Consider the following 13,046-nt stretch of genomic DNA (forward strand, 5'->3'; position numbering starts at 1 on the left):
CGCCCCATTCAAACCTCCGTGAGCTCCTGCCACTAACCCCTCTCTTTCCTGCGTTATTTGCACCATGTAGCCACCGATTCCACCGGAGTCGCGAGCTCGGTTCCGCCGGCCAAGTCGCCGCCGTGGCCACAGCCACCGCGCTTTGTGTCCGAGCATACCACCGTGCTCAGCACGTTCTCATGAGCCCGTAGCCACCCGCAGCGCCTCCTCCCGAGCTCTGTAGTGCCACCCCGAGAATGTCGAGCTGCTGCCGGCGCTAAACCTCGTCGCCGGCCACTTTTCCGGCCACCCCAGCTCGCCCCGTTTGCACCGTTGGATGCGAGGGATCACCAGCAGCTCGTAGATGCTCTCCGTCATCGATTTGGGCGCCGGAGGAGCGAACTCGAGCCCATCCGCCGCACCTGTCGTCACCGGCGTCGAGCCGCCGGCGCGTTAGCCCCAGTTGACCAGGGATTTGACCTTCCCTGGCTCAATGACAGGTGGGGCCGCCCCGCTAACTAATGTAGATTAGGGTTAACTAAACCTAGTTTAGCTACTAACACACGGGACCACTTATCAGTTTGACCTGGGCTGCCCTGTTGACTCGCTTACGTCATGCTAACGTAGTGCTGACACAGTAATGCATTTTCTGGAATTACTTTATTTCTAAATAATTAGAAAATCCGAAAAATTGCCTAAACTTTTAAAAATCATAGTAATTCAACCGTAACTCCAAATGCAAAGATTTATATATGAAAAATTATTAGAAAAATTCAATCTATCCATCTGTACTAGTTTCATGCATGACAAACCAACCTAAACCTGCTGTATAGATGAAAACGCATAAAGGGCATTTAAAATGCTTAAGTTTGGAGTTGCATTTGAATCCTTGATTCAAATGAGCCCCATTGAACTTGTTGTTGTTTGCATTAGCACAAACAACATCACATATACACGCCATGTTCATGCATCATATTGTGCATCGCGTTGATTGTGTTTATTCTCTGTTTGCCGGTGTTGTTCCCCTCTGAGTAGACGAGGTTCCGACGATGATTTCGATGACACCGCTGAAGAGCTATACTATCTTCAGAAGTGCCAGGGAAGCAAAACCCCCCTTGTTCCTTCCGATACAATCCCACTCTCTCGCTCCTGCTCTCTTTTACTGCATTAGGACAACACCGATTCAACTGTTACATGTTGCGGTAGTTGAACCCTTTCCTCTGCATGACCTGTCGTTGCCACAGTAAATAGATGAAACCCACTAGCATGAGTAGGAGTTGTTTGAGCCCTGTTGTGCCTACTCATTCATGCTTGTTTGTCATGCCTGCTACTGCTTAGAGTTGAGTCAGGTCTGATTTATCGGGGATGAATTGGAATGTGGTGAACATGTCCTACCGTTGAGAGCTAAGTGTGTGAACACGAATTGGTAAAGGTAGCGGTGAGAGGCCATGTAGGAGTACATGGTGGGTTGTCTCATTGCAGCCGTCCTCAGGAACTGAGTTCTGTGTTTGCGATCCATGAACAGTTACTACCACACATTGGGCTCCGGGCACTCCAAGCTCTCTCGACTTATTAATCAACTTGATCTCTGTCCAGGAGTTGCAACTAGGTTCTGGTGTTTGTAGGTAGTGTTAGTAGTCTACCAAGTGGTACCTAGTATAGGTGGGCTTGGGACAGACTAGGCACCATGGCACGGTGTACCAAGCGTAGATCCACCCGTCGAGGTGGGCTCGGGAACCCTGCACACATCGTTTGGGGCCGTGAGCGACACCCCGGCCGGATCTCCTTGTGGATGGAACCCGAATAGGCGATAAACCTGGACTAGAGACTTGTTGGTTAGTCAGGTCGTGGGCGACTCCCTCGCCAGGCTTCCGCTTGAAGGTTGCCGAGATACACGACGTGTACATGGTGGTAAGTGGCGAGAGCGTGTGTGAAGAAGTACACCCCTACAGGGTTATCATTATCTATTCGAATAGCCGGATTCCTCGGATATGGAAACTTGGACCCCTTGCATAGTTCATACACAAGTGAAAGTGGATACTCTAAAATGCGCAAGATAAGCGTGAGTGCTATGGATGGCGTTCTCGTAGGGAGACGGGAGCGGATCCGTAGTGGTGTATTGATATGGTGAATATGTGGACTCGTGTGCGCCACCTCAAAAGAGTTACTTGCAGTTGTAGTTCAGGATAGCGACCGAGTCAAAGCTGGCTTGCTGAAGTTAAAATCCACCACCCCTTTGTTGATACCAATGCATATGTAGATAGTTCTAATGTAAGTCTTGCTGGGTACATTTGTACTCACGTTTGCTTAATTTATGTTTTTGCAGAGAGACTTCAGTCTCACTAGTACTTCCGAATGGACTTCGACATTTAGCTTGATACCTCAGCTACGATCTTGTACCCTTGGGAGGGTCTTGTAGATAGTCAGGCTTCTGAGCCTTCTTCATTTGTAGTTGTCTGTACTCAGACAAGTTAAGCTTCCGCATGTGCTTGTTGCTTGTATGCTCTGAATGCTGGGTCATGAGACCCATGTTTGTAATATCTCGCTCCTCGGAGCCTAATGAATAAATACTTTGAGTCATAGAGTTTTGTTGTGATGCCATGTTGTATTTACACATATCGAGCATATTGTGTGTATGATTGAAATTCTTGGTATGTGTGGGATCCGACAATCTAGTTGTTTGTTCTTGGCAGCCTCTCTTATGGGGAAATGTAGTCTAGTGCTTCCATGAGCCATAGTAGTCCGCTACAGCCCGGTTCATCAGAGTCCTGCTAGCCCAACACTACTGTTCAGGACACTTGACTGGCCGGTATGTGTTTCACTTTGTTCCTGTGTCTGTCCCTTCGGGGAAATGTCACGCGGTGACATCCGGAGTCCTGCCTAGCCTGCTACAGCCCGGGTTCCCGGAGTCCTGTTAGCCCAGTGCTACAGCCCGGATTCACACGCTGCTGACCGACATGCTCGATGTGATTCATGTATGCCTGTTCCCATAGGTTGGTGCCGCTTTGGGTTCACGACTAGCCATGTCGGCCCGGGTTCTCTGTTATATGGATGCTAGCGACACTATCATATACGTGAGCCAAAAGGCGCAAACGGTCCCGGGCCATGGTAAGGCGACACCCGTGGGAATACCGTGTGTGAGGCCACAAAGTGATATGAGGTGTTACCGGCTAGATCGATGTGACATGGAATCGGGGTCCTGACAGCTTTGGTATCAGAGCCTGACTGCCTGTAGGATTACCATGCCAAACCGGTCCAAGTTGTGTCTAGAAATGCTTTAGTTATATAAGGGAATTGATTGTGAATGGGAACGTAAGGCTCTTTTTACTCCTTATCCTCATGACCTTCTGATCTGAGTCATCTTACCTTTTCTACGGGGTTAAGAACTAGGCTTCTCTTCTATCTCTCAGGATGACGTGTTACTAAACCGTAGTTTCCTAGGATTGTTGAGTTCAAGCCTCAGTTCAGTTCCTACTACTTCCATATGTTCATAGCTGGCCTCAGAACCTTGATATTGTGATGTTGAGTGGTTATGCCACCATTTTTGCAGGATGTCTCAAATCATTTTGAGCATTTACAGCCGTTATGCTGCCCAGTCATCCCAGGTTCCTAAACAATCTGATACATTTGTAAATCCCTTCTTCCTGTTCTTGATGTTCCTTTGGGCGAGATTAAGCACACTAATCGGTCTGTTGAGGTACTCCGTTGCCTTGACATGTATGTTGGAGTTAGTATTATGACCCTAGGTGTCTTCGAGAACCACTCAGTAATCTAGCAATGTTTGTGTTCCCAGTGTGATGATTCTGGCCACCATTCTCGAAAGCATCCCATGATGCCATTTAGTAGTAGATATTCTACTTCTGGGTTCTTAAGCCCAAGATTCACCCTACTTGCTTCATGTTGATAGTGTTGCTAGTTCCTTTAGGATATTAGTAACCTTTGCGATAGTCCTCGAGGTCCGTGGTATTTCCTTCTTCCAAATACCATGAACCATTAAGGCAGAAGTTCTTTGAACCAAAAGATCACCATTAGAGTACTCCTGAGGAGTTCTCCATTCATAATTGTGATTCTGCAGTTCTACCTTTCTGCATGGGTTATCTGGAAGAAATATGTTGAACTCGCTCGACATACTAATCTATGCATCCACAACTCAGAAAGATATATGTTTCTTGAGTTGTCCCTCCTTAGTTGTTTCTAATTTTCGTCTATCAATTGATAGTCGAGGGTATATCATTGCATTCGTTCATCCAAGTCTATTATTCTTGTGGACCATCAAGCCATTCTACTCCAGAATGACTAGGAGAAAACAAACTCCAGAACCTCATCCATATCTAGGATTGGGTCAAGGCAATTGTATTCCGCAGATCAAAATGTCAATCTAGCTTTTGCTCTGTTCTATACCTTGGAGTGTTACCATCTTTATGTCAAGAATGTCTTGAGAATTACACCACCTCTTATGAATTCTTGATGTAGTGATACTTCTCATCATCATCATTCATTCCTCGGTCCTCGTGTTGTTGTAACCAGAATGCCGACAAGTGAATTGTGATGTGTGAAATCAATACTCCGAGCAACTCGTTGCTTGGTAGTAAATGGACAATATCCTCATTCTTAGCGTGTTGGTTATTGAACTACCATTCTAAGATTGATCATGCTACCTAGTCCATATTTCCTGGTGCACTCTTCGATCAATGAGTTAGGATTGTGTCAATCCCTCGCTCCCTTGATCATATCGTCTTGCCCTGATAAGCATGATTGTGCTCGAGCTTAGTAACATATCGGTGGTTCGTGTTTTTCCGAATATGTTCTTGGAAGTGTTACCAGGTTGTCACCTGACCGCTATGTTGAGTTTGTGATCAAGTTGGTTTTCCTGTAAGCCACTCTTTCTCCAAGAATCCGTGTTAGATACCTCTGGACTAATTGGTTAAGCTAAAACAACAACTTGGAGAGTTGGAAGAAAAAAGCTTAATCCACTTAGTTCACTCCAACGGGGATATCTTGTGGGTGTGTTGACGAGAGATGATATCTTCATCGATTGTTCCTCATGATCGGTTGTTGAATCTATCATCTTGTCCAAACCTTGATTTGAGTGTGGGCTATTGTCAAACCAAGTTAGAACCAATGATATTCATAATGTTGTCTTACTCGTGGTTGTTCCTCGAGCATACACCATTACATCCTTTGGTCTGACCAATACTATCACATTGTTCACCTAATGGTGAAATTCCAGTGATATGGAAATTCTGATGAGTTGCTGTTGAGCCCATCAGCAGCATCTTGTCTCCTCCATGATTCATGTTGAACATTGAGCTAGTGTTGGAACTTTTGTAAGCATTGCCTTCGTGTTCCGCTCATGAGGTATATGTTTGGGTGAAAGAAGTGACTTTATCTAAGTTCACGTGCATTAGGTGTAAGTTGCCGCCATGAATTTGAGAAAGGTTTGTTTTGTTTCCCTTGGAATCATCCCAAATCAGTCATGCATATGTGCGAAGTATTCTATGGTTTGGTAGATTAATTACCTCCACTCCATATGTGTTCCTAGCACACCAAGCCACTGATTGATTTGTTCAAGTAGAAGAAGTTCCTTCTTAAGAGCTAACCCGGGCTTAATCAAGGACTTCATTATCCGCAATGATGGTTCCCTGCCTGAACTAGGTAGTGTTTCATTGTAAGACTACTACGTGGTCATGCTTGTCTGGGACAGCGTGTTCACATGTTTGTAGCAGAACCAGCTTAGGTTTTGGAGCTTACCACCGTAGTCCATTTCCCGAGAATCCTGCAACGTCATCTCGTCAACTTGTGTTGCAAACTTTCATTTTTCTCTCTAGACTTGATGAGTCTGGAATATCCTGACACCAACCAGATCTGAATCTCAGGCAGATATGATGGTTGGAACGTTTTCCAAGAACTATAATATTGGTCTCTCTATAACCGGTAAAGTGGATGTCGTGGCCAACACACCCAACCGGAAGACCTATTATTGTAGTATCTTGATTGAGGAAGTTGGCGACCTCCCCATAAGGATTTCGTAGGATTTACTCCAGAAGTTGTTTTTTATGGATCCTTTGTATTCCGAAGTCCGACCACTACTTGATGGCTATGTTGATGCTTTAAGCATGACCGTAGTAACCAGTACATCAAGGAGAACATTAGAAGCGGAGTGCTAAATGTCTCTCGGTCGATCATCCAGATTTTGTTTCCTTGGCCTCGCTAAGGAGAAATCTGAGAAAGGGTTATCTTTCTATGCATCTGCATTGTCCATCTCTATTCGTCAAGGTAGTAAGATGTGTTGCCAGGATCCTCGATACGGATGTTGGTAGAACCTTGATGAATATGCAAATGCTCAAGTTCTTGAGAGCACGCGCAAGCAAAATCATCCCTTGCGTTGTCTTCAACAAGGTAGTCCACATCATCCATTCTAGTCTGGGTATGCCATCCCTACTTACTCCGCTAAACGATTGTTGTGAATTGCCTTAGGCTGGTATGCAAAGTTTCGATGATCTATGGATCAAAAGTAATTCTTTTTGCCACTTAGGGGAATAATTCTATGAGTCACCTCCTCCAACATGTCTCGTTAGGGAATCATGGCAACTCAACTCCTCGCTATGTTGACAACCGTTCACCACCTTTTTAAGTGTGGAATTGTTGCCTACCTAGTGAATCTTCGCCATCCGTTTCACTCCATCCCTCTAGGTGTATGCTTCGTGCCTCAGCTCAAGAGATGTTTATATGTCTCATCCCGCGAGTTGATCTTGAATTGCTCGATCTTTGAGAAGATCGATTTCTGAAGAGTTTCTTTCTGTCGTCATAGTTGGATGAAGATCTCGAAAGCAAGGATGTCAAGACCAATAGGATGCAATGGATCAACATCTTCGTGAAAGGCAGTTGGATCATGAAGATTGTGATAGTTTGAGTTCCCCTCTTCCTTTTATCCTACGCTTGAATCTCGGGACGAGATTCTTGTTTAGTGGGGGCGAGTTGTCACAGCTCTAGCTTCAGCCTTGTTGTGGTCTAGTCTTGGCCACCGCGATGCCTCACGTCCTCTCCTCGGTGCCGCCTAATATCAGAAATTCTACACAGCTCCCACTCACTTTCTTGTAAATATAGGCTTCACTGAATGTCTGTATAAAACCATATGCTTTGATCACCTCATCAAAGCGTATATTACAACTCCGAGATGCTTGCACCAGTCCATAGATGGATCGCTGGAGCTTGCACACTTTGTTAGCACCTTTAGAATCGACAAAACGTTCTGGTTGCATCATATACAACTCTTCTTTAAGAAATCCATTGAGGAAATGCAGTTTTGTTGTCCATTTGCCAGATTTCATAATCATAAAATGCGGCAATTGCTAACATGATTCGGATGGACTTAAGCATCGCTACGGGTGAGAAGGTCTCATCGTAGTCAACCCCTTGAACTTGTCGAAAATCTTTTGCGACAAGTCAAGCTTTGTAGACAGTAAAATTACCATCAACGTCAGTCTTCTTAAAGATCCATTTATTCTCTATGGCTTGCCAATCATCGGGCAAGTCCACCAAAGTCCATAATTTGTTCTCATACATGGATCATATCTCATATTTCATGGCCTCAAACCATTTATCAAAATCTGGGCTCATCATAGCTTCTTCATAACTCGTAGGTTTGCCATGGTCTAGTAACATGACTTCCAGGATAGGATTACCGTACCACTCTGGTGCGAAACATGCTCTGTTCAACCTACGAGGTCCAGTAGTAACTTGATCTGAAGTTTCATGATCATCATCATTAACTTCCTCTCCAGTTGGTGTAGGCATCACGGGAACGGATTTCTCTTATGTGCTACTTTCCAAATTGAGAGAAGGTACAATTACCTCATCAAGTTCTACTTTCCTCTCACTCATTTCTTTCGAGAGAAACTCCTTCCCTAGAAAGGTTCCATTCTTGGCAACAAATATCTTGCCTTCAGATCTTTGGTAGAAGGTGTACCCAGTTGTTTCCTTAGGGTATCCTTCGAAATACTTGGGGCAGTTCCGCTTCCAGTGACCAGTCCCTTTGCAGTAGAGGCACTTAGTTCGAGGCTTGGGTCCAGCTTTGGGCTTCTTCCCGGGAGTGGCAACTTGCTTGCCATTCTTCTTAAAGTTCCCATCCTTTCCCTTGCCCTTTTTCTTGAAACTAGTGGTCTTGTTAACCATCAACACTTGATGCTCCTTCTTGATATCTACCTCTGCGGCCTTAAGCATTGCTGATACGTCTCCAACGTATTATAATTTTTAATTGTTCCAAGCTATTATATTATCTATCTTGGATGTTTTATATGCATTAATTTTCTATTTTATAATATTTTTGGGACTTACCTATTAACCTAGAGCCTAGTGCTAACTTCTGTTTTTTTCCTTGTTTTTGAGTTTCGCAGAAAAGGAATATCAAACGGAATCCAATTGACCTGAAACTTTACGACGATTGTTTTTGGACCAAAAGAAGCCCATGGAGTACTGGAGATGCACCAGAAGAGTCCCGAGGCCACAACAAGGGTGGAGGGCGCCCCCACCCCCCTAGGGCATGCCCTCCGACCTTGCGGGCCCCTCGTGGACTCCCCTGACTTGTTCTCGATGCCAACACCTTTTATATATCCTCAAACCTCCATAACAGAACGGAGATCGGGAGTTCCGCCACCGCAAGCCTCTGTAGCCACCAACTAGTCGAGACCTTGTTCCGGCACCCTGCCGGAGGGGGAATCCATCACTGGTGGCTATCTTCATCATCCCGGCGCTCTCCATGACGAGGAGGGAGTAGTTCACCCTCGGGGATGAGGGTATGTACTAGTAGCTATGTGTTTGATCTCTCTCTCTCTCTCGTGTTCTTGATTTGGCACGATCTTGATGTACCGCGAGCTTTGCTATTATAGTTGGATCTTAGGATATTTCTCCCCCTCTAACTTCTTGTAATGGATTGAGTTTTCCCTTTGAAGTTATCTTATCAGATTGAGTCTTTAAGTATTTGAGAACACTTGATGTATGTCTTGCATGTGCTTATCTGTGGTGACAATGGGATATTCACGTGATCCACTTGATGTATGTTTTGGTGATCAACTTACGGGTTCTGTGACCTTGTGAACTTATGCATAGGGGTTGGCACACGTTTTCGCCTTGACACTCCGGTAGAAACTTTGGGGCACTCTTTGAAGTTCTTTGTGTTGGTTTGAATAGATGAATCTGAGATTGTGTGATACATATCGTATAATCAAACCCACAGATACTTGTGGTGACATTGGAGTATCTAGGTGACATTAGGGTTTTGGTTGATGTGTATCTTAAGGTGTTATTTTAGTATGAACTCTAGGGTTATTTGTGACACTTAGATTGATCAGAAAGAATAACTTTGAGGTGGTTATATTGTCTGCTATTGGTGACTTTGGAGTGACTCCTTGTTGGATGTCGAGGGATTGTTATATGATCCAACTATGTTATCATTGTTGAGAGAACTTGCACTAGTGAAAGTATGAACCCTAGGCCTTGTTTCCTAGCATTGCAATGCCGTTTTCTCTCACTTTTACCACTTGCTACCTTGCTTTTTATATTTTAAGATTACAAAAACCTATATCTATCATCCATATTGCACTTGTATCACCATCTCTTCGCCGAACTAGTGCACCTATACAATTTATCATTGTATTGGGTGTGTTGGTGCGCCTCCCACGGATTGATAAACCTTAGGTCATCCACTTGAGGGAAATTTGTTGTTATCCTAAAAACCTCTGCACTTGGAGGCCCAACAACGTCTACGAGAAGAAGGTTGCGTAGTAGACATCAAGCTCTTTTCTGGCACCGTTGCTGGGGAGGCCAGGTAAGCAGCACTAACACCCCGTCAACTAAGCTCTTTTCCGGCGTCATTGCTGGGGAGGTTAGTGCTTGAAGGTATATCTTTAAATCTTGCAATCGAATCTTTTAGTTTCTTGTTTTATCACTAGTTCATTTATAAAAGAAAACTACAAAAAATGGAATTGAGGTTGCCTGATACGTCTCCAACGTATCTATAATTTTTGATTGTTCCATGCTGTTTTATTATCAATCTTGGATGTTTTATAATCATTTTATATCATTTTTGGTACTAACCTATTAACATAGTGCAAAGTGCAAGTTGCTGTTTTTTCCATGTTTTTTACATCACAGGAAATCAATGTCAGATGGAGTCCAAATGCAATGAAACTTCACGATGATTTCTATGGACCAAAAGGAAGAAGTTGGGCCCTGGTTGCACCTGGGGGAGTCCCAAGGAGTGTACAACCCACCAGGGCGTGCCAGGAGGCCCAGGCGTTCCCACCTCGGGTGCCCCCCGGACCGCCTCTTTGCTCTATAAATACCCCAAAAATACCAGAACCCTATGGGAGTCCACGAAATATTTATCCAGCCGCTGCAGAGTCCAGAACCACCAGATCCAATCTAGACACCATCTTTGATGGGGTTCCCCACCTCCATTGGTGTAACGCCCCAAGACCGGAGCTTCAGTTGCCTTCCAGGGTTTCCAGGTTTCGTCGTGTGATTTGTTTGGTTCTTTGCATTCATCATTGCATCATGTGCATTGTCATCATGCCATCATGCCATTTATTTTTCTTAACTCAACTAAATAAATGGCATGGATCTTTGATCCATTTAAACCGAGGGAATTCACATGGTGAATTCTCTTTATAACATATCCTCCCAATATTTTAGGGAGCTATATTAAATATCCCATTAATTTGGAATCATCAGAACACACTTGCAAATTAATTCCCCATGCCTTTGTCCCATGCATCATCTCCTTCTCTTTTCCTTCTATTTCCTTTCTTTTACAAGTGCCATTTTCCCCTTCTCTATTAATGCTCATTCTTTTCCCATAAATTCTCAACCATGCCTGAAACCTCTCAGTCAAATTTCAGATCCTTTGGAGTTGTTTTGGTTAGGTTCAAAAATGCCTCAAGTTTGAATCATATTTAAACTTGTTTTATTTTTTCTACCTCTAAAAATATCCAAGACAATTTTATCAAATAGAGTATAGTTCCAGGAGATTGAGGATATTTTTATATCTGAAAAAATCCTCTTCTAGCCCCCTGTCCTTTTTCTTTTATTGTTACTGTTTATCTAAATAAACAGGAAGTAAATGATAAAAGAAAAAGGCTTTCCTGGGCCTCCCTAGGCCAACTTCCGCTCCGGCCCACCTAAGGCCATCCCATCCCGCAGGCCGGCCCATCCTTTCCCCCCAGCCCACCTAACCTAACCTAAACCTAGCCCGAGCCCCTCGTGCACCCCCCTCCTCTCGGTCTCCCCCGCGCCGCCAGGAGACAGCGAGCGTGCTGCCTCGCTCGATCCCCTGTCGTCTCCCTCGTCTCTTTTCCCTGCTCTCCGCCGCGCCAAGTCCCTCCTCCTTCCCGAGGCCACCGCCGGCGCCCAAGTCCCCCTCGTCCTCGACCCCCATCTCTCCCTCGACCAGGCCTGCCGCCGCCATCGCGAACGTCGCGGCCCCGCGCCCTCAAGCTCCGGCGACCGTTGCCGCTCCGTGCACCCTGGCCATCCTCCTGCGCCCAGAGCTCCATCCTCTTCGTCGCCTCCCCGCCATGGCACCCTGCAGAAGAGCACCACGGCGACCCTCACCTGCGCCTCCCCGAGCAGGAACTCCGCCTCCCCTGCACCCGTGCTTCGCTGACCGGAGGCGTCGTCCTCGACCGTCGCCAGCACCGCTGCCCCGCCTGCGTCCTCGACCTCCTCCTTCCACGCGCTGTCAAGTTTCGGGAGCTGCTGCTGTTTTTCTTTTGCTGCTGCGTCTCCGTCCGTCTGCAGGTGACCGCGCCCGGTGTCTGCGATGCCTGCTGCTGTCGCTGGACGCCAAGACCACCGCAACACCTGAACTTCGTGTCGTTGTTCACTGCCCGCCTCCCGTCGTTTTCGCCAAGTACCACAAGTTCTGGATGGATGCGCCAAGTCCCCAGCGAGACCCGTTTTTCGTCAAGTTCGACCACGGACGGCTACCTCCATATGGATTTCGTCAAGTTCCGCTTCCACAAGTGTACCCCTGCGTGTTGGATTCGTCAAGTACCGCACCGGAATGCCAAGTACATGGATTTACCTAGTTCCCCTCTGAACATGTACGAATATGCCCGATGATGCGACAAGTACCCCGACAACGTGTACATCTACTCCGTCAAGACCGGTCCGACAAGTACCCCAACGTCGTGTGTATCACTACCGTCGCCCCGAAAACGTTGGAGTCATCAAGTACCTCACCGAACGAACGTGAACGACTACCGTCGCAAGAACGGGACCGAAAAGTCCAAAGACGCCAAGTACCACGCCACCGATGACATGAACATCTACGGAAACTCGTGCTTCAATAAACATGTACCACTACCGTCGCCGAGATCGCGAGAACCTCTACCGTCAACCCTAGAGCATGCGAGAACGACTACTTTGACTACGAACGTCTCGAAAACGTCTACTTCCCCTACACCGCATCGAACGAGAACCGTCCTCTTTGCGCGCTCCGAAGGTATAACCCCGAGACGACGTCCGTGAACGAATGCTTGCGATGTTTGAGATGCTCGTGTTTGCACCGTGTCCAATTTGTCACTCGTTTCCTTGTCGCCAAATCGTGGGACATCTTTTGCACGCATCCGCATACTTCTCCTTTGTATCGGTATCTCAATCAAGTTACCGGGACCGGAACGTTGCAGTGGCACCGTTTTCGTTATCGTTGCCGTGGCACCCTTTTTCTTTCCACCATGGTGACAAATGCCTCATAATATGCTCTTGTTAACATTTTCTTAAATTGCATAAACTTGATCATGTCATCTGCATCATGTTAACAACTTCAAGATTGGTTAAATTTGTTGTTGCATTAAATTGCTAATGCATATGGGGTATACCGGTTTTGTTGTTTATTATATCCGGCCCCATTTAAATTGTTTAGATGGTATAGTTTGTTATGCTACACCTCTTGCCATGTTAACCAACATTTAATATTGTGGAGTACCTAACCGAGAGTGAACTAACTAATTGATGTGGTGTTCGGTCAATATGCAACGGAGTTGCATATTGAGCTCCACTTAATTTGT

Source organism: Triticum aestivum, chromosome 2A, assembly GCF_018294505.1.
Source record: "Triticum aestivum cultivar Chinese Spring chromosome 2A, IWGSC CS RefSeq v2.1, whole genome shotgun sequence".
Taxonomy (NCBI): Eukaryota; Viridiplantae; Streptophyta; class Magnoliopsida; order Poales; family Poaceae; genus Triticum; species Triticum aestivum.